Source organism: Doryrhamphus excisus, chromosome 20 (assembly GCF_030265055.1).
Source record: "Doryrhamphus excisus isolate RoL2022-K1 chromosome 20, RoL_Dexc_1.0, whole genome shotgun sequence".
NCBI lineage: Eukaryota > Metazoa > Chordata > Actinopteri > Syngnathiformes > Syngnathidae > Doryrhamphus > Doryrhamphus excisus.
Genome location: NC_080485.1, coordinates 9,673,437 through 9,696,266, shown reverse-complemented (window position 1 = coordinate 9,696,266; position 22,830 = coordinate 9,673,437). Strand labels below are relative to the sequence as shown.

The window sequence follows — 22,830 nt, the reverse complement described above, 5'->3', positions numbered from 1 at the left end:
TTGGCCAGCTGTCTGCAGTCCGCTTAAGTGCCAGTGGGGTGATTGGCTTCAGGTGCGTTCAGCAGCTCCGCCTCCAGCCAGGAAACGAGGATCTGAGGAGACACAAAAGACAGGGAGGAGACTGGGGAACAGAGCAAGGGCCCCAGGATATGACACATGATGTGCTATATATATCACTATATTGACATTGACATTCTTCATTGTTTTCCTTTTTAATTGTGGTAATTGTTTTAATTCTGGAAAGCACTTTGTGTTGCATCTCCTTGCAGGAAAAGTGCTCTACAAATAAAGTTGATTTGATTTGATTTGATTGACACATAATGTCATTGTATGGTCATATCACCTCGTACTTCGGTACGAGGTACATTATTAAAAAAAAAACAACAACAACCTTAAACTGTATTATGGAAAGCAGGAAGTGAACAAATGTAACAGTTACTGATTGTAAAAGTACCAGATGGAGAAAACTCACGCATGCACAAGGAGAACATGCAAACTCCACACAGAGATCGCCGAGGGTGGGATTGAACTCGGGTCTCCTAGCTGTGAGTTCTGCGCGCTAACCACTAGACCACCGTGCAGCCCCTTAGTGGATAATATGGATATTTATACTTCTTTACAAGTTGACTACTAAAGCATATCCGAGTTTACTCCCTGCGGTGTATTCACTGATGCTGTGTAAGAAACTTCCCTGGTCCTTTACATTCCAGTAGCTGTGTAAACAAACTTGGACATCCACTATTGTCTTTGTAATGAGTGTTGACGCTGAGCCAACTCCATTAGCCATCAGTCCTTCCTGCTCCCACAAGGTCAGCACAAGGCACCTTGGCGCTCTGCTTAGCTGACTTACCTCACACCGCTAGTCACACAAACAAACGCGCACCTTCATCCACCTTAATGTTGCAGACAAAAAAAAAAAAATACGCCGATCGATCGTCGCCAAGGCCAGACCTGAGAAAAGGGCTATAGTGGCGCAAAAAAGCACAACATACACATTGCACTGCAGAGTGAGTTAAAGGCTATGAAGGTGAAGGCTTCAGCCATGATGACAGAGGAAATGTGTGTAGACGTTGTCCCGGCAGGTAGCAGCACTCGGGCTAGTTGCTCCATTTATCAAACACTGAGCAGGGTCTCTGTCACTTTTTTTTTTTTTTTTGGGGGGGGTGTTTGCAATCAAACGTAATGTTGTGTAGCCGTGAGGCAAAGTCACAAGTGACCAACACTTACACTTCTACCTTTGTTGATGTTGGTCCTCAGAGGAGATGCTGTGATGTGTGAAGTTAAGTACTATTCCACTCAGTGATCAATAAAATACAGTCAAACACCTCAGATTTGTTTGGCTTTAGAATGGAAATCATCTGTTCTGTGATCAAAACTTTGAACCAGTCATGATGTGCTATACATATCACTATATTGACACTTACTATGGTACACATTATGTCATTGTATGGTCATATCACCTCATACTTCGGTTATTAAAAAAAAATTGTATTATGGAAAGCAGAAAGTGAACAAATGGAACAGTAACTGATGGTACACATAATGTACCATAATGTATGGTCATATCACCTCGTACTTAGGTACGAGGTACATTATTAAAAAAAAAAAACTTAAACTGTATTATGGAAAGCAGGAAGTGAACAAATGAAACAGTTACTGATTGTAAAAGTAAACTCTATTAGGAAAGCAGGAAGTGAACAAATGTAACAGTAACTGATTGTAAAAGTACCAGATGGAGGGGTAGGATTTAATAAGCTTTGCTTCTTCCTACTCCTTTTGGACATGTGGAACTGTGAACTGTATAAAAATATTATATAAATAATGAATAAATGTATAATAAAACAAAACTACTCACCTTTTGACAAGATGGTGTCAACATATACAGTAGTTTTACTTTTTTTTTACAGTTTCCATCACATTAACACGAAACCTATTCATCTATTCCACATATCTATTATACGTCCTACTCTTTCTATAGAAGGACAATGAAAAATTTGACCCACCTCTTCAGGATGAAGGGAGTACTGTCGCGCATCTCGTTTTTCCGATTGCCTAGGATTGTGATGTCACACTTACATTAAAGACATTACACATCTATGCCACTTATTCTCATTTGGGTCACATTATGCTGGAGTCTATCCCAGCTGTCTTCAAGCGAGAGGCGGGGTACATCCTGGACTGGTCGCCAGCCAATCACAGGGCACATATAGACAAACAACCATTCACACTCACATTCATACCAATATGGAAAATTGAGCGCTGTCAACATGCACCTACCTAACATGCATATTTTTTTACTTTCTCATTTTATTTTTTTTTCATCGTGCCTTCCCTGACCCCACGTTTACTAGTTCTTAGCAAGTTGATTTGAGCGGTTGAATTATTTTATGCTTTTTATTCAGCATGCGCTTGCCGGAGTAAATGGAGATTTAATCTATTTGGCTGCTAAAATGACAGTGAAGCCAACATGAGAGAACTTGAATTTAAATCATAACACCCAACGTGTGAATTGTTTAAATCTAAATGTGATTCATTTGCAGTTCAGAGAAAAATTTATTTTTTTTCTGTTGTTTGTTCTGCATGATGTGATGAAAGCATGCTTGTGTCAGTCGTGTCTGTCTGGATGGTTTTACCGCTAATTGCTTGTCTTTTAGTCATCTGACTGTGGATTGTTCATTTTCTACCGCCAATCCTCACCCTGTATACCCTGGACTGGTCGCTAGCCAATCACAGGGCACATATAGACAAACAACCATTCACACTCACATTCATACCTATGGACAATTTGGAGTCGTCAATCAACCTTTTTGGAATGTGGGAGGAAACCGGAGTACCCGGAGAAAACCCACGCATGCACGGGGAGAACATGCAAACTCCACACAGAGATGGCCGAGGGTGGAATTGAACTCAGCTCTCCTAGCTGTGAGGCCTGCGCGCTAACCACTCGACCGCCCGCCACTGGAACTAATTGACTTTTATGGCAAAGTGTTTAAATCAGAAAAGAAGGTGTTCAAAAAGGGGCGGGTTGTGATTGGTCACACTCCCAAAAGCTCCCAAGGACTTCCAGACAGCTGCTGAACCCCACTTTCTAAAAATCCACACAGAGATGGCCGAGGGTGGAATTGAACTCATCTCTCCAAGCTGTGAGGCCTGTGGACTAACCACTCAGCCAGATTGTGTATTTTTTTAATGAAAACATTATGATAATTTTCATGTATGTGAGCACCCCGCCACCAGCCACACACTTACACACTGTATTTTGTCACACTGGTTGAACACCGGAACATCAAAAATGATTTTCAAGCATCAGTTTGTGGTCGATTTGATTGTGTTGTTGTCCATAGTCTCAAACACACTACACACACGTATCAAATCAATGTCACAGCAGGCCCTAAATGGACCGTGCTCACCTGACTAAAACTATTAGCCAGTAATAGGCCACGCCAGCGTGCACCGGCCCCTCTTCTGCCATGGACTGCCAGCATGCTAGCTTTATTAGCGTTGCAGCAGCACCACACTGGGTTGGTAATAGAATGGACAGCAGGGTGAGTGTTAGCATGCTATCATGAGCTTTGGAATAGAAATTGATGGAAGTCCAAGCGTGCAGGGGCTTTGTGGTACATTTGGAATGCAGCACCCCCTACTGTTTAGTGTGTGGAAAAGATCAGCACTTCATTTGCTTCAATAGCTTGTGGTGCATGATGCAAATAACCCCTGGTGTTCATACTAGTGTCATAAGTGCAGCTTCTATCCTTGCATAAATTTGTATTTTCAAATGAAGTTTGCAATTTGGGGGATACTATTACCAAATGTTATGAATGGTATAATACATAAAAAATATATATATAATATAATATATATACTTTTTTTATTTATACTTAATTATAAATAATTATTTGGTCTACCAAACACAACAATAGGGCACCTCATAGACAGTGTGTTGGTAAATTGGCAGATGACCCAGCATATTTTTGGAATGTGGAAGGAAACCGGAATACCCGAAGAAAACGCACACACGCATGCACGGGGAGAACATGCAAACTCGGGAATCGAACTCGGGTCTCCTAGCTGTGTGGATTAAAATGAATCCTAAATCCTTAAAGTCAGATGTGTTGGAATGAAATATTCAAATAAGACCAAGACAAAACCAAATGACATCCATCCATAACATGTGGCGTTCCCCAAGCTTCTATCCTTGGCCCCTATTGTTCATTTTAACCTTGTTAGCCTTTTTCAAGCCAAAAAAATTTTGCAAAATTTAGCCATGATGCTGGAATTTAGACGGTTGAAAAGTCCTTTTCGGCTACGTTCAATCTACAGGGTGTGATGTACAATTCGGATGTTTTGTTAAAATCCAGTGGCAGTTTGTGGAGAAGTTACGGAATGTCTGCTCCGAGGAGCGCCGTGCTGGGTCATTGCAGTGAGCCGCTTTTAAATGAAAGGATCAGCTTTTGCGTACATTGGTTAGTTTATCCAAGTCTTGGTAAAACACGGCAGACGTCGGACAAAACAAAAACAGAAAAATAAGAGCGTGTTATAACGATAGTTTGCGTTCTTGTGACTGCACGCTAACCTTCATACAGGGTAGGTCCCTCCAGGCCATGCATTGGATCTGAATTTATCACTTATCATTCCTGTGACAAACAATCCATCCATCAGCCTACTTCTTCAACCTGTTTTTGTGATGGAGGCTGACAGACAAAAGGTTTGGTGTCAACAAACAAAGTGACAGGTGACTGGGGGGGGGGGGGGGGGGGGAATTCAAGAGGGAGGAGTCCGGCTAAAGGTCGACAGCGAAGGATTCACTCTTGATCATCAAAAGAAAAAAAGTGAGATGAAATGTCACCAGTTCTCTTTTTTGTGGATGTAAACACTGAAGTGGAGGCTGAAAGGTGTGTGGGAGGCAGCCATGTTTTCATGGCAGACAGTGCAAAACCTCTCATGACTCTGCTTTGCCTGCAACAGGAATATTTATGTATCAACGTTTTTCCCTTCTCAGGGTGCGTACTGCAACCTTTTGACCTTCTCTTTAGTCTCCCCTGCTGTCACTCTGGTCCTCAGAGGGAGTACTTTTGGAACTTTGTGACGACACTGCTACAACCTCTTACCTAGAGATGGACTGTACGTCTTTTTGTCCAAATGTTTTCCAACGAGGTAAAGTAGCAGTAAAATAAATGATCTTAGCATCTTAGCTCTGTGGGCTGCACGGCGGACAAGTGGTTAGCGCGCAGACCTCACAGCTAGGAGACCAGGGTTCAATTCCACCCTCGGCCATCTCTGTGTGGAGTTTGCATGTTCTCCGGGTACTCCGGTTTCCTCCCACATTCCAAAAACATGCTAGGTTAATTGGCGACTCCAAATTGTCCATAGGTATGAATGTGAGTGTGAATGGTTGTTTGTCTATATGTGCCCTGTGATTGGCCGGCGACCAGTCCAGGGTGTACCCCGCCTCTCGCCCGAAGACAGCTGGGATAGGCTCCAGCACCCCCGCGCCCCTCGTGAGGAAAAACGGTAGAAAATGAATGAATGAATCTTAGCTTTGTGGGCTGCACGGCGGTCGAGTGGTTAGCGCGCAGACCTCACAGCTAAGAGACCAGGGTTCAATTCCACCCTCGGTGATCTCTGTGTGGAGTTCGCATGCTCTCCCCGTGCATGTGTGGGTTTTTGCCGTGTACTCCGGTTTCCTCCCACATTCCAAAAACATGCTAGGTTAATTGGCGACTCCAAATTGTCCATAGGTATGAATGTGAGTGTGAATGGTTGTTTGTCTATATGTGCCCTGGGATTGGCTGGCGACAGTCCAGGGTGTACCCCGCCTCTCGCCCAAAGACAGCTGGGATAGGCTCCAGCACCCTCGCGACCCTCGTGAGGAAAAGCAGTAGAAAATGAATGAATGTTCATGCCTTTTTTAACTTAACTTTATCAAAAATGACACAAAACATTGTGCTTCAGTGTGTTCCTCCCATTCCATGTGGAAGTGGTACAGTTACAGTTGGTCCAGCAACACTGAAATCTGAAGGACCACATAGCTTTGGACATGGAACCTTCTACCAACTTCCCCATATTGAATAATACTAAATCTTTCTTCTAACCCAACTTTTGTGTCCCTATGGAGCAAACAGAGGATTCGTAGCTTGAAAAAAAATCTGCATGTGTGGATGCCACAGGGTCTCGTTTGCCTCATTAGTGGAGCGTCTTGCTCTTTAACTCACGTTGGCGATGACTAGCACTCGATATGAAAGTAAAGTGCTGTGGTTATATGTTCTATGGTATATTCCAATATGTCTGTATTGATTTATCCCAGCCGTGCCATTCTGTGCTTGCTTAATGGGACGCCTACATGTATTTTTACATCTGACAGCTGCGATGGAGATGCATGCATACTGTATGTGCAAATATCCAAGATCACTGCGCTCACATGAGAGAAGCAAAGCGTGCGGATCATTTTCAATGTACATGAGCTATCATCTCATCTCTTTACAAGACTTCATGGACTCTTTATATGCCCTTTAGAGACATCTAGTCGATATATACTGAGAGGAATCAGACACGTTCAGCTCTGCTGTGCTCTGATGCTGTCATGCATGCATGAAGCTTCACCTGTATGTCTAATCTTCGGCAGGTAGATCTTCACCAGCCTTCATCATATCAAGGCTCACTTTTTTAATCCAAATAAAAAAGCCTGTAAATCAGGGGTCTCTAACTCAATTTACTTGGGGGCCACTGGAACTATAGGGTCTGGGCAAGGCTGGGCCGCATCAGGTTTTCCAAAAAAAAAAAAAAACGCATTTATTAAAAACAGAAAAATATACAAACCTTTTCAGTGCTTTGGTTCCGATTTTCTACAATAAAAGCTCTGAAATCAAGAATAAAGAAAATCAATCAATCAGTAATAAATAAATATAATGATAATAATAAAACGGCAAATAATAAAACTTATCAACCACATATAGTTGGTGGGTAGACAAATTATTTTTTTCAGATTAAAATGAACAAAGCATTATTAGAGCCCTGTAGACATGACAAAAAACGATTATAGTCACATTTATACTTTTTTTTTATTTACAACATATTGCGCAACTGCAGGGTCTTGACACACATGCTAACTCGCAAACTAGCGAGCTAGCAACCTAAACGGTAGCCTTCAAGTTATTTCCTTTAAACTTAAATAGCCAAAAACTTACCACTTCTCCACGGATAGGGAGGATAACTATTAACAGTTATTTAACCTTTAACATGAACATTAATCAAAAGTAATAATTTTTTCTGGGTACATGATACCATACAGCATCCATATCAAACTTGCGCGGGCCGCACTAACATTAAACTTTCATATCAAGGCGGGGGCCTTAAACTAGTGTCCTGCGGGCCCCCAGTGACTCCCAGGTCCTGGAGGTGCCTGGATGCGCCAACAGTCCTGCAAAAATGTGCCAAAATAAGAACTATTAACTATATAACTATATAAAACAATAAAAGTAATTACTCTCACATAAACACACACACATAGACAAACAAATACAGCTCATGCAACTGACCCTCCCCCCCTTAGAATTGCACAACCATGTAGTAGGGACCCCCGAAAAGAGAATAAAAAGACAGGAGTGTGAACTGATTACTCAGAGTGGAGCGCCATGTTGCGAGTAACTTTGAGTGTTGTTGCCTGTCTCTTCTGTATTTAAGTGTATTTTACAAGTGTCACAGGAGTTTGAACCTGACACCAATCAAACTGTGTCTACTTTGTGCTTTCTCATCATTCATCCCTTTATTTTTTTTCTTCAGTGGCACCATTTTTTTCTTCCAAAGGTTAAAAAGTCGCCATGATAGGAAGCGTTTGTTCTCTGCAAGCGTGTCCACAACAGTGGCCGCAACGAGTTCTGAATTCTAATGACCGGTGCTGAATGAGAGGATTAATAATTGACACCTTGCATGAAGAATGGCTAATGAGCACGGGTCTGGGCCAGCCGCCCCCTGGGGGAAAATAAACAAGCAATTTATTAAATGAAATGGGATAAGATGAAGGTTATTATGCTCCGTCACACACGTGAATGAGCTTCCTGTTTAAGTCTTAAAGCATGTCATGCTGAGCATTCACTGACGTTCATACATTGACATGGATGCTGCCAAGCTAACCTCTACTCTGGTTAAAAACAAAACACTCCTATGTGTCTTTCCATGCATATTTGACAGAATTGTTCACCTTATTGATCGTGTTATTGATTTCAGGGTGTAATCACCTGCTCTGATCTATAACTATGCAGGAAGATTGCACCTGCACACACAGTTGTGTCTGCAAAAGGCGCTTCTCAAGCTCAGCAAACAGTAATAATACAGTTTAATAAGTAATAATACGCTACATTGCGGTTTAAACATTGCTTCCATCACCGTATCGCCCTTTTTAGAATATGAATTACCGCATTTTCCTGACTATAAGTCACAATTTTGTTCATAGGTTGGCTGTTCCTGCGACTTATACTCCAGAGCGACTTATAAATGTAGAGGCCTTTTATTTTTTGTGTAGCTGAATAACCATTGTGTTAGCATATCTTACATCTATTCAGCCTGTTCTCTATTCTTTTATTGTTAGAACTTAATGAGAGGATGCAATGTCTGTTTTGGTCAAGTAGTTTGCAAAATAAATTACCCCAAAAAAATCCGACTTATACTCAAGTGTGACTTACGTATGTTTTTTTCTACCTAATTATGCATTTTTGGCCTTGTGCGACATATTCTCCGGAGCGACTTATAGTCCAGAAAATACAGTAATTAATGACCACTGTTTGACCTGGTCGCCCAGGCACCCGCCCTTGACCGCCACCCAACACACAATGCACCGGACGGGGGAGATCCCGTGTGGCTTCTTCGGGCTGGGCCCCACGGGTGAAGGCCCGACCACCAGGCGCTCGCCTGCGAGCCCCTCCCCCGGGCCTGGCTCCAGGGTGAGGCCCCGGTATACGGTTCCTCCTCTTGATTTTGTTCATAAGAGTCTTCTGAATCACTCTTGGTCCGTCCCTTCACCTTGGACTTGTTTGCCTTGGGAGACCCTATCAGGGTCCCGGACGCCTCCATGGTGAGGTGTTCCGGGCATGCCCAGCCGGGAAAAGGCCCGGGGCAGACCTAGGACACGCTGGAGGGATTATGTCTCACAGCTGGCCTGGGAACGCCTTGGTGTCCTGTTATCTTGTATCGTTATTTATGCTAAATTATTTAAATTATTTGTACAAATTACTGTTTACGCTGTACATTGTTCATATTTGATGTCATCTATTTATTATTTATTATTTATTATTTATTATTTATTATTTATTATTTATTATTTATTATTTATTATTTATTATTTATTACACGGGAGCCAGGCTTGGTGGACTTCGTGGACTTTGTTGGACTTTGACAGCTCTTTGGTCTTTCCCATTGGGGGAGTAGAATTTTTTAATTACGGAATTTCCCTAAAGGGACAGGACTGCACTGTGTGCTACATGGATATGAAGTCTGTGGGGCGGGGGGTCAACTGGGATAGACTCCAGCTCACCCTAATGACGATAATGAGGACAAGATGTATAGAAAATGAATGCATGGATGGACTTCTGATTACAATAGACATGTGACAGTCGGGGTGTTGGCATTTTCCTACTCATTTAGTAGCAAGTGAACGTGTCTCTGAGTTAATTCTTTCCTGTTTTCTAACCAGAACGCTGCCCGCGTGTCCTCAGAGAGGTGGGAAAAAATGAAGTATTGCGATTGAAAAGCATTTTGGCGAGAACAATGATAGTCGCCACTTAATGAAGATGAAGGGAGTGTTTGCAAAGAGCACGCGGCCCTCGGAGACGCAGGCAGAATTTAATTCAGTTAAACACTAAAAGGAACACTGGAGAGGCCAAGTTCTTCAATGTTCTCACGTTCCAATGTCACCACATAAAAGGAAAACCTTGCGTGTTGTTCCTTTGACAATTCCTTGTTTCGCTCCCTATGCAGATTTCATAAGAATGCATTGTGACGACTGTGATTTCCCCATACACGCCCTCACGGCGTGACGGCTTCCTGTTGTTGTCATGTCTCTTTTCCCCCCCTCTTGCCTTGTAAGAGCTTAACCAGCCGCTCCCTGTGTGAGCCTCGCTGGAATTACAGGAGACGCTCTGCTATTTTGTCTGACAACATCCTCTGCTTTACGCATAAAGACGCGCGTTGTGCACTCGAGGTTTGTGTCTGCATGAGTGCTGCCTCGGCAATATGGAAGCTGTTTTTTTTTTATGTGGTGCATCATATCATATTCATGCTTTCCATCTGTTTATATGCATGTCTTCCTCTGAGTGTTTGTGTATATTTTCTACACCACCTGACACATTCCTGAACAGGTACTAGAGCAGTGACAAAAATGATGCTATTAAGAGGCTAATACAACTTTATTAAGTCTCCAGGCACTGTTTAATGACACTTGTGAAAAAATTATATAAAAGTACGAAACTACTCACTCTTTGATGGGTGGGGACGGGCCTATACTGCCACACAGTGGTGTTCATTAAGTATTGCAGCAAGTAATACCTTGTTTTGTAGCATTCATAGTAATCCCTGGTTTATTTGGTTAATTGGTTCCAGACCAATTAGAAGTGATTTTTTGTAGATCAGCATTCTTATTTAATGGTAATGGTTTTATTTCATTTGAACATGCATCAGATTACAATTGAACGCATCACATAATCAGTTCACAGTTCCACATGTCCAAAAGGAGTAGGAAGAAGCAAAGCTTATTAAATCCTACCCCTCCATCTGGTACTTTTACAATCAGTAACTGTTACATTTGTTCACTTCCTGCTTTCCATAATACAGTTTAAGGGTACACCCTGGACTGGTCGCCAGCCAATCACAGGGCACATATAGACAAACAACCATTCACACTCACATTCATACCTATAGACAATTTGGAGTCGCTAATTAACGACAACATAAGCATGTTTTTGGAATGTGGGAGGAAACCGGGGTACCCGGAGAAAACCCACGCATTCACGGGGACAACATGCAAACTACACACATAGATGACCTGCGCAATAACCACTCGACCACCGTGCAGCCCCTTTAGACTGTCTTTTCCATTTAAATAACAGCAACTTATTTTTGTTTTTTTGTCCTGTAACCTAGCATGTTTTTGGAATGTGGGAGGAAACCGGAGTACCCGGAGAAAACCCACGCATGCACGGGTAGAACATGCAAACTCCACACAGAGATGGCCGAGGGAGGAATTGAACTCGGGTCTCCTAGCTGTGAGGTCTCCGCGCTAACCACTTGACCGCCGTGCAGCCTCTTTTGGGGGTTTGTGTGTGTTTTTAGCATCTCTTGTGTTTGGGGATAATGAGAAGCTGAGAATGTTCTCCTCCCCCCAACCTCTCATATTTAAAATGAGGAGAAGGACCCTTTGTCCTGCGATAGCATAAATACATCCAGCCAAACTTAATTAATTCAACTAAACCAAATTACACTGGACAATTCCCCCCCCCCACACACTATGTTTCTCTGACAAGCCAATTAAAGTCGTTTTTAACATCGAAAATGAGAAAGCTTCACTGCAGCCAAGAAACAACAGTCAGGAACAGGAAAAAAAATGGCAGTTGATTTATTAATAAAGGCTGGAGTTAAACATTGCTGTGCTTTGATATTAATTAATAAAAATCAGTGTTGATATGGTGCCTGATCAACTATTAATATTAAAACGTAGCAGTCAAATATTTGTAGATCGAAGAGGAAATTGCTTTAATTTTGGGGGTAAAATGTGCTGAATAATCGACAAGATTGTGCGTGTGTGTGTGTGTGTATATGGAGCCTTGAAAGATGACACCTACAAGTACAATTTGATCTAAAATTACTCAAAACTGCCGAATTTGTAACACAGACATGCAATAAGTCATTGTACTTCATGGACGCTAAGTTCAAGGATTATTTTTGCCGTCTTTTTGGATGCCTGAATGCAAGGAAAAGACAAGGAGAGAATAGCACGACTCAAATTGTGTTGTGATGTTTTTGTGTAGCGTGAAGACACACTTGTGTCACTAACTGCACGACAGTTAAAACATTTTCTGTGGAAATATTAAACCTTTTATCACGGCCACAGTTTGACCCTGGAACAGATGATTTATATTTACATTCTTTTCAATGAGGAAAAAAAAAAAAAAGAAAACAAAGATTTTTTTTTTCGACTTTGTAGGATTCCCTATGTGTTAGTATTTGTGTGGGTGTTTTGCATGTGATGCATATCTGTGCATGTGAAAGCAGGTGGCCTCTATGGTGCATTCAAGTGCTTGGCGCAGAGAGCAATCTAAATGGAGATGCTTCCTTCATCCTTTTTTAGCAGGAGGGAACAAAAGACATCACACGCACACACACACACACATACACACTTTTTATTCATATTGTTGCGGCTCTCTCAAACGGCTTTAGATGTATTTATGACCGTGATGCAGATGTATACTTCTTATGAATACTCACTCAACAGAAATATGAGCCAATCTAAAGTTTGTCTCCAAGTGCATTCTCTAAGGAAAGTGCGCGTTTGCACCCCCTGTGGACACGTTTGGGTAGCAAACAATTACGGCGGTCAGGGGTGTGACTGGGTTTATTAAAGCTGCTGTTCAGGCCAAGATTGTCTCCTCTCATTAAGCTCAATGGCACCTCAGACAGGTTGGTAGGCTCACTTTTAGACACAAATGAGAAATCAATGAGGCACAATTCTCAGGCTAGTAAGAGTTACATACGTCCGAGATAAGAATATCCACTTATTGTTTTCTTTTTGTTTACTTAGACTACACATAAACGCATTATAAAGACAATGTCGTGATTTTCAGACTGTCAGTGAATGCACCCTGTTGTCTCTAGTGCTGCATTGCTATTGATGTGTTTCAGGTCTGAATAAAGTTATTAAAGAGCAGCAGACTCTGTAGGGACAATATTGGGGTTCTGTCTGCTGTTGAAATAGTGGCTTGACATGATGCCCATGCAAAGTATTTGAACGTAATTAATAAAATAAATCAGTTACAGTCGTTAACATGCTATTTTTGACAGCACTAGTTGTTTTCCCACCAGCTAGTAAGTGTAACTTTAAGGGGACCTTTTATGCTTTTTTTTGTTTTCTGACTTATAAATGTAGTTAGAATATTGTATGATCGTGTTAAACGATGCCAAAGTTTCAGACATTTTTTAACATTTCAAAGTCAGCCGTTTGGCTTTGAACGGTTGTTTTTTGTGATGTCACAGTGAGCCACACTTCCTTATACGGTACGAGCTGTAGGCAATGGTTTCCAGGAAATGTTTGTTCAGATTTTAGAGAAAGTTAACTTGCCCAAAGAGGCAAGCAGAAGTGGTTGGAGTTGCAGATTCCCGGGCAGCAACAGAAAAATATGAGACTGGTTTGTGGACATGAGTGAAGCCGGACTATCCGCCACACTGTTGCTGAAGTTCGATGCCTTTCCAACGTTATATTGAAGAGTCAGATGAGCAAGCTGTAAATATCAATTTATCAGTGTCCTAACTCGTCATTTTGTGTTATCAACTTCTATACCGACAAAATTAGAAAGTGGGGTTCGGCAGCTGTCTGGAAGTCCTTGGGAGCTCTTGGGTAGTGTGACCAGTTACAACCCGCCCCTTGTGAACACCTTATTTTCTGATTTCAACACTTGCAATAAAAGTCAATTAATAGTTCCAGTGGCGGGCGGTCGAGTGGTTAGCGCGCAGACCTCACAGCTAGGAGACCAGGGTTCAATTCCACACATCTCTGTGTGGAGTTTGCATGTTCTCCCCGTGCATGCGTGGGTTTTCTCCGGGTACTCCGGTTTCCTCCCACATTCCAAAAACATGCGACTCCAAATTGTCCATAGGTATGAATGTGAGTGTGAATGGTTGTTTGTCTATATGTGCCCTGTGATTGGCTGGCCACCAGTCCAGGGTGTACCCCGCCTCTCGCCCAAAGACAGCTGGGATAGGCTCCAGCACCCCCTGCGACCCTCATGAGGAAAAAGCGGTAGAAAATGAATGAATGAATGAATTAACAGTTCCAGTAACACTCAGTTTCTCTTTCAGTAAGTCTCTTTCAGTTCAGTAACGACCTGATATCCAGCGCCATTATTAAAAATCGTTTTTGATCACATGACATATGTCAGGTGGTGGCGCAGTATTAGATACTATCCCTTGTATTTGACGATATTTTGTTCCATTTTGTTCCGTATAATGACCTACTGTACATTGCATTGGTTTTAGCATCTCTAATGGACAGAATGTATCAAAATTGGGTCAAACTGTGATGATGTGTGGCAACAAGATGTAATCACTGTGAAACATCTTCAACAGGGAACCTCTTGATGAATTATTCATATATTAAAAGCGTCACATCGGTAACTTGAATCTTATTTCGCTTCACATCTTCACTGACACTTTCATGAATTAACTTGTGTCTGACGGCTCAATCTGCCTGATGTGCTTTTTGTGATTAACTTTGTGAGCCCTGCCAGAGGAAGCGCAATGACTTGTAGGCTCGGTCCACACGATAACGTCCCGCCAAGAGGAACACCCATGTGTTGCTTTTAAGGAAACAACGGAACAACCCTATGGTCACCTTTGCACTCATATTACCCAATATAGTAGACAATAATATACAGAAAATAAGGCATTTAATACATTAATAAGACAGAAATTAGACTCAGATATGAGTATTTGGGCTGTATTTGAGTGGTTAACGCACAGGCCACACAGCGAGGAGACCCGAGTTTGATTCCACCCTCAGGTATCTCTGTGTTCTCCGGGTATTCCGGTTTCCTCCCACATTCCAAAAACATGCTAGGTTAATTGGCGACTCCAAATTCTCCATAGGTATGAATGTGAGTGTGAATGGTTGTTTGTCTATATGTGCCCTGTGATTGGCTGGCCGCCACTCGCCCGAAGACAGCTGGGATAGGCTCCAGCACCCCTCACGACTCTCGTGAGGAAAAGCGGTAGAAAATGAATGAATGAATGTATATGTGGTACATATGTAGTATTATACTACAGTAAATAAAATCAGAGTAAATAAAGAGACATATAGAGACACATAAACATTGAGGGAGTGCCTTCCGTTTGACAGTTCTTCCTATTGTGGCTATTGTCTCATCAACATAATAACATTTCTGACACCAGTGCTTTACATCAACATGTCTTTCTATGCATTTCCATGAATGCATTATATTTGTATTGTTGTTGATCTCATCATTTTTATGCTTGAAAACCAATCACAACAGAGTAAGTGTGGTCGGAGGCTGCAAAATCCAAGATTTAGTATAAAAAAAAATTCTGTAGTATTTTATTGAAATAAACTATGTAGCTTTGCTGGGATGCAATATCATTTCAAATGAGCAGCATAGCACCCCTTTAAATGAATACCAACACCGATCATCGGATTTTTTTTCTTTTGTTCCAACTCTTGATAAGATTGGGTACCTAATGATGTGACCAGTGAGTGAACGTTTCCTGCAGCTGCAGTTCAGTTTCTTTAAACATTTTCCACACTGATGCCTGTGAGTTAGCTCTACTGCATATTTATGGACTTTTCATATGAGATAGTAGCTGAATCCTAAACATCTCACAAACTTCTCTGCTCCTCTCCAATCATTAGAAAACCACAGAAGGAAACCGGTCCGAGAGATGTCGCTGCCTCTGAAGTTCAAAGTGTCACAGACAGACGATGCATAAGGTGTGTATAGCGTGTGTGTGTGTGTGTGTGTGTGTGTGTGCGCGCACGCATGAGTGTGCACATCTCCTGCCTGATGATAAGCATCACTCATTACGTGGTGAGTTAGTTCTGTGCTACGCCTCATCACGACCCCACGGCTATATCACAGCATGCCACTCATCTGTATTCATGGCCACTGCAGCATCGTGCACACACACACACACACACACACACACACAGCAGATAATGCGAAGCATCTTTACCTGATTCCATCCCTTTTACAAGCAACTAAACATTTCTATTACAAATGACATATTATATAACATTGTATTCATTTCAATCACACTGCATTATATACAGTATTTTTTGTAGCACATGTAATCCGTATGACCTTGTTAAATAAATTGACTCTGTGTGAGAGTGAGTCTGCCCCGGAGGTCCTTTCATCATCATCATTATTATTTCTTAACATTACATGTTGTTAATTATTGACATTTTTTCCTAATGGCATTATTATATTAAAACAACATAATTGCTGCAGTAATGTATACCGCATTTGCTGAAGCGTGTCACTGCGGGCAGCATTTGAGAAAGTTACAAAATGTTAAAAGGCGTAAAAGGTCACAAAGTGAGACTGTGACCCAAATGCTGAACTCTCCTTAAGACGCTAATTAGGACCAGCAGGCGAGCAAATGCAATTTAGAATATGAAAAATAGATATACTAACTTTTTTTGGACTGAAAAAAAAAATAAAGGAACAAACACAATAAAAACATATAGTTATACACACAAGTGAATTTCCGTGAAGTTGGAGGAATTAAATATTTCCATAGAAAACCTGTTTATGACCTTCTAAATATATTTAACATGGTTAGAGGCCTCTAGATATGACATAACAACCCTATGGTCACCTTTGCACTTATATTACCCAATATAGTAGTCAATAAAATACAGAAAATAAGGCATTTTAATACATTAATAAGACATAAATTAGACTCAGATATGAGTATTTGGGTTGTATTTGAGTGGTTAACGCACAGGCCACACAGCTAAGAGACACAAGTTTGATTCCACTCTCGGGTATCTCTGTGTTCTCCGGGTACTCCGGTTTCCTCCCACATTCCAAAAACATGCTAGGTTAATTGGCGACTCCAAATTGTCCATAGGTATGAATGTGAGTGTGAATGGTTGTTTGTCTATATGTGCCCTGTGATTGGCTGGCTGGCGACCAGTCCAGGGTGTACCCCTAAATATCGGTGACCATAATTACCATCCCGATATCAGTATAAAAATGCTATATCGGTTGATATCGGTATCCAATTTTTCCTGATCATAAAAACCGATATTAAAAAAATGCTGTATACAACACATATGTGTTCATTCCACCAAAGGAGAAATGTCATGGTAGACGTGTTGGTATCGACTGATATCGGTATCAGAAATTGAGAGTTGGACAATATCGGCATATCAGTTTTCGGCAAAAAGCCGGGGACTGCGACTTGAATGAATGTGAATGGTTGTATGAATATGAGTGTGAATGGTTGTTTGTCTATATGTGCCCTGTGATTGGTTGGCTGGCGACCAGTCCAGGGTGTACCCCGCCTCTCGCCCGAAGACAGCTGGGATAGGCTCCAGCACCCCCGCGACCCTCGTGAGGAAAAAGCGGTAGAAAATGAATGAATTAATCTTAGCTTTGTGGGTTGCACGTTGGTCGAGTGGTTAGCGGGCAGACCTCACAGCTAGGAGACCAGGGTTCAATTCTCTCTCTGCGATCTCTGTGTGGAGTTTGCATGTTCTCCTCAAGCATGCGTGGGTTTTCTCCGGGTACTCTGGTTTCCTCCCACATTCCAAAAACATGCTAGGTTAATTGGTGACTCCAAATTGTCCATAGGTATGAATGTGAGTGTGAATGGTTGTTTGTCTATATGTGCCCTGTGATTGGCTGGCGACCAGTCCAGGGTGTACCCCGCCTCTCGTCTGAAGACAGCTGGGATAGGCTCCAGCACCCCCCGCGAACCTCGTGAGAAGAAGCGGTAGAAAATGAATGAATGAATATAAGCATTCGGAAAGTTCCTTGTTCCTGTTTCCTCCTACAGTGGCCATTGTCTCCTCAGTGTAACATTATTGACACCTAACATATATTTGAATGCATCTTCTGAATGCCTTATGTTTGTATCTTAGTTCATTTAGGTACCGTATGGTATGTGTGTTTGTTTGGTTCAGATATGCATAAGGGGTTACATTAGAGACCATCATGTGGTTCCATTTGCGCAATACATGTCTATTATGGAGCTGAAAAGGAATGATTGAATGTCGGATGTAACTAAATACATTGTAGCTGTTCCAACATAGGGATTGGTCATAACAAAAGATTCCTTACTGGATAGCAATGTTCGGCCGATGTTTTTTCCTAAGAGAGTCTTCTTCTTACATGTGTGCTTCCTTAGAGATTAAGCTGAGAGAGCAGAATTTAGTGACAGCTTGTCCTAACATGGTGTTTCAAGCAGATGGTGGAGACAAAGGACAAACAGCAAGGGAGCTGTCTTTTTTCTTTCCTTTTTTTTATTCACGAAAAAAGGAAACAGTTGGATTTCCTGTCATCTACTGTTCTGAACCTTAAACACCAACAAGAGCAACAGATTGTTTGGACGTTCTCTCACCATGTTTGTGACTACAGCGCTCATATTTCAGCAAGCATTTTTATTCTTTTCTTGTCAAGGCACAAAACAGGTTGGTAAAGTCAAATCTGATATCTAAATTATACCTGAATCAGAATCAGATTTATGCTGAATATGCTTGCATAAATAAGGCATTTGACTTTGGGAAATTAGCTCTCATTGTACATATTCTATACTCAGACACTCCTAAGTCACTCACACTGTAAACAAAACAAATAAAGAACATAAAATACAGCAGTAAAACACTAAATAGAAAAAGGAAATGAAGCAGAAATAGGGGAGAAAAAGCCAAATCGTCAACAGCCTTTCCATATCAATAATAAGAGCACAACACGCCTTAGGATCAGTGACCTGGCAGTTACAGCTATATATATATATATATATATATATATATATATATATATATATATATATATATATATATATATATATATATATAAATATATATATATATATATATATATATATATATATATATATATATATATATATATATATATATATATATATATATATATATATATATGAGTATGTATGAGGGTCCCTGTCCCACTCGCAGAGCCCCACAGCATTATGCTTCCTCCTGCATGCTTAACAGTTGGACCAAAATGCCTTGGCTTCATCTAGGTGTTTTTTGGCGAAGTCCAGATGTGCTCTTGTGTGGTTGGGTTTGAGGAGCGGAGTCTTGCGTCAGCGTCCATTGAGTCCTGCCCTATTCAATGTCCTCTGGAGTGTCTGTCTCGAGATATTGCTTCCCTTGTCACCCAGGTCACGCAACATCTTCTTGGTGGTGATATGCGGGTTAATGGTGGCGGTCCGTACCAGAGACTTTGGGCTTCCTTCCAGGTCTTCTCAGGTTCTTCACTGTATGGAATTCTTTATATTGCTTAATGATGCTCTGGACTGTGGCTCTATGGACCTGGATATTGGACCTTGGATATTGCTTTGTAGCCCAAACCATCCTTGTGTGCATCCACAATACACAACCTCAGGTCCTCACTCAGTTCTTTCTCCTTGACTATGGTAGAGAATCTGGCGATGACTTCGAACTGACAGTGACCTCACCAATCCCCTCAATTTATAGTTAATTTTTACTTTGATTTGTTGAATAACATTGCGGGGACCAACAAGACACATCTTGCAAGTAGAAAAATACTTCAACAATGAAAAACAGATGACTTTATACTTACAGGAGGACAAGGGTATGAATACTTTTGAACAGGGAAGGAAATACAAATGTTATCATAAATGTCATAATGCCCATCAACCCAAATCAAATGTGCCTTGGATTATTGCATAACAACTATGTCTCACTGAATCAAGGTCTATTCCCAACGCATAATTGTAGAACAGAATTGAACAGTTAATTGGTATTTGGTTAATCGGGCAAGTACCCGTAGAGTTTGTTTGACCTGACAAAGAATCTCTGTGACCAGTGTACGACTCGAAAATCAGTCGTATTGCAGTATGGATTTACTACCAACTGAAATTGAGCCAACAAACAGCCATCATTGACTAAAAAGCTGGCAGCACAACTGAGTGGTAAGATAATTTCATCTGTAGCCGTGGTGGTGGTAGGTAGCGACGTGTCCTGTGGCTGCATGAGTGATGCCCCCCCCCCCCCCCCCGGGGAGCTGTGGTCCATTGAGAAGAAACATGAATTCGAACATGTGCTGTGACACACACAATTCCCTTTCTCGCCAATACTTGCCTTGACACAAAATGTTTGGGCCCATACGAGGAGGCCCGCAGAGAACCAATTAGTCTTCTTTTTTTTTCTGTACTCCTCTGCGGAGACACTTTTGCCAACATGTGCACTTTGGCTTCACACAGCGCATTAGTGCATCCATCAATATTCAAATCAAAGAGGAGGCGAAGACAGCTTGAGAGAGTGGAGTGTCCCTCTGTGCTCTGCTAGGAATATACGAGGGGATGAATTTGTCGGGTTTGTGACTTCTGGTCTGGGTGACCTTCTTGCATGATCATTTTTGTTTTGCCTTTTCTGGAAATGACTTTCGTCTGGTTTCTGATTGGCTGCAATTTCCTTACGGTATATGAGGTAGCAGTGTTACTTTTTAACAGAATTGATGTGTTTTTATGTGGACTGAGGTGTTTTCTTTAGAGGGATAATATGACATCCCCATCAGCAGTGTAGTGCATCAACGGTAACTTGGTCCATCAGCATTAAGAGTGTCGTCCATGAGGAGCGACTCACCCCCCACTTTGTCTCCTAAGTTCAGTTCTGGTCGAATTTCTGTGTTGAAAACGTAGTTCTGATTAATTGTTGGAGCCATTGAAGTGAAGAGGTTCACTTCTGACAACAATGTGTGTTCATTTATTCATTCATTCATTCATTCATTTTCTACCGCTTTTTCCTCATGAGGGTCACGGGGGTGCTGGAGCCTATCCCAGCTGTCTTTGGGCGAGAGGCGGTGTACACCCTGGACTGGTCGCCAACCAATCACAGGGCACATATAGACAAACAACCATTCACACTCACATTCATACCTATGGACAATTTGGAGTCGCCAATTAACCTAGCATGTTTTTGGAATGTGGGAGGAAACCGAAGTACCCGGAGAAAACCTACGCATGCACGGGGAGAACATGCAAATTACACACAGAGATGACCTGCGCGATAACCACTCGACCAACGTGCAGCCCCTTTAGACTGTCTTTTCCATTTAAATACAACCATTCACACTCACATTCATACCTATGGACAATTTGGAGTTGCCAATTAACCTAGCATGTTTTTGGAATGTGGGAGGAAACCGGAGTACCCGGAGAAAACCCACGCATGCACGTGGAGAACATGCAAACTCCACACAGAGATGGCCGAGGGTGGAATTGAACCCTGGTCTCCTAGCTGTGAGGTCTGCGCGCTAACCACTAGACCGCCGTGTGTTCAAAAAAAAATTATTTCCATCACAAAAATACGTTCATCACCAAAATCCGACCAGAACTGGTTAATGGACTACACTGCTGATGCAGAACTTCATGTCAAAAATCCGAACTATCCCTTTTAAATCTGAATTTTTGGACAGAAGTCATGGGAATAAAAATAGAGCATAAACATAACAGTTGTGTTAGCTTCTCTCTGCTAGCGTCTATATGCTGGAGGCGGACACACAAACAAAGTCAGAGCTGAGCTGAGCTCTGTGGATGTTTTTTTTTTTTCCAAAATGGACTGAAACCAAAGCATGTTAGACACGCTGGGATGCAGCAGGCAGGAAGTCAAACCCTACACTTGAGATATTTGTCATCCAACTTGCTTCATCCTTTTTTTGTTTTCCTTTTATTTTTCTCTCTCCTCCTGCCGTCTATCCTCTGGTTTTTCTTTCATTTCAAACCATTCCGCTGGCATTGGGTTTGTGTTACTCTGCCAGTGTGTGTGTGTGTGTGTTAATCCCACTGGTGATGCTGTGAATTGGGGGATGTATCAAACATGTCCGCTGGGTCGCTACTTGGGTCGTGTTAGCAGCGTGACCAACAAGGACAGCCTGAGCTCCACTGGGTGTACACTGTGGAAAATGTCTTCATTTCTCATTAGACGCTCCTGCATTAGAAAGTATTGCAGTAGTACTGTATTATTATTTTTCGAAATCCAGAGAGTTTAGCATTAGGTGGTTTACCTAATGAAGTGTCCGTGGGTTGAATGTACAGTAGGTGGAATCCGTAAGGTGTTCCTATTGCTGCAAGGTCAGTATCTTGGTTTCCTTAGGCTATTTAAGACTTAAACCTTCAGCGCTTAATGTAATCAATGTAAGTCAGTTTTTTTGTATTTCTCACTTTGAGCAGAAAGTATGGTATCCTTCTAAAAGGTGAGTCAACCTGTCTATACCGCCTCCTGTTCTCCCTGTTGAGGCCCAAAAAAACTGAGGGAAAGAACCTTTTTACGACCTCTATTGATTGGGCTGGAGAACAAGATGATGAACAGTGAAGTTGACTTTTAATTAAAACTCAAACTCACTCGGACTAAACTGTCAACATTCTTCTGCCTTGCAGCGAACCTCCTTAGTCTGCACGTGGAGATCATATTCGGATCATATTGAGTCTAAAAACCAAAATTGTGTATTGCATTTTTCTGCTTACATTTTCGACTGTATTATAACATTTTACTGTATATAATATAAATAAACAATATAATATGAATAGATTTTTTTAGCATGTTGGCCAAGCAGTCAGGAGATCTGCAAAATCTGGGTTTGCATGTTCTTCCTGTGTGAGCGTGGGTTTTTTCCGGGTACTCCGGTTTCCTCCCACATTCCAAAAACATGCTAGGTTAATTGGCGACTCCAAATTGTCCATAGGTATGAATGTGAGTGTGAATGGTTGTTTGTCTATATGTGCCCTGTGATTGGCTGGTGATCAGTCCAGGGTGTACCCCTAAATATTGGTGCCCATAATTATCGGCCCGATGTCAGCATAAAAATGCGATATCGGTTGATATCGGTATCCAATTTTTCCTGA

The 22,830-nt window shown here is 41.7% G+C and overlaps 1 protein-coding gene across 9 annotated transcripts in view; it reads left to right on the top strand.

Moving 5' to 3' along the window:
* mcm8 (minichromosome maintenance 8 homologous recombination repair factor) overlaps nucleotides 1–22,830 on the top strand; it is a 409,889-nt gene that overhangs the window by 294,609 nt on the left and 92,450 nt on the right. For all 9 annotated transcript variants that reach the window (XM_058059051.1, XM_058059053.1, XM_058059049.1 and 6 more), the window contains one exon: nucleotides 15,623–15,700. The gene's annotated coding sequence lies outside the window, so the exon portion shown is untranslated. The remainder of the gene's footprint in view (nucleotides 1–15,622; nucleotides 15,701–22,830) is intronic.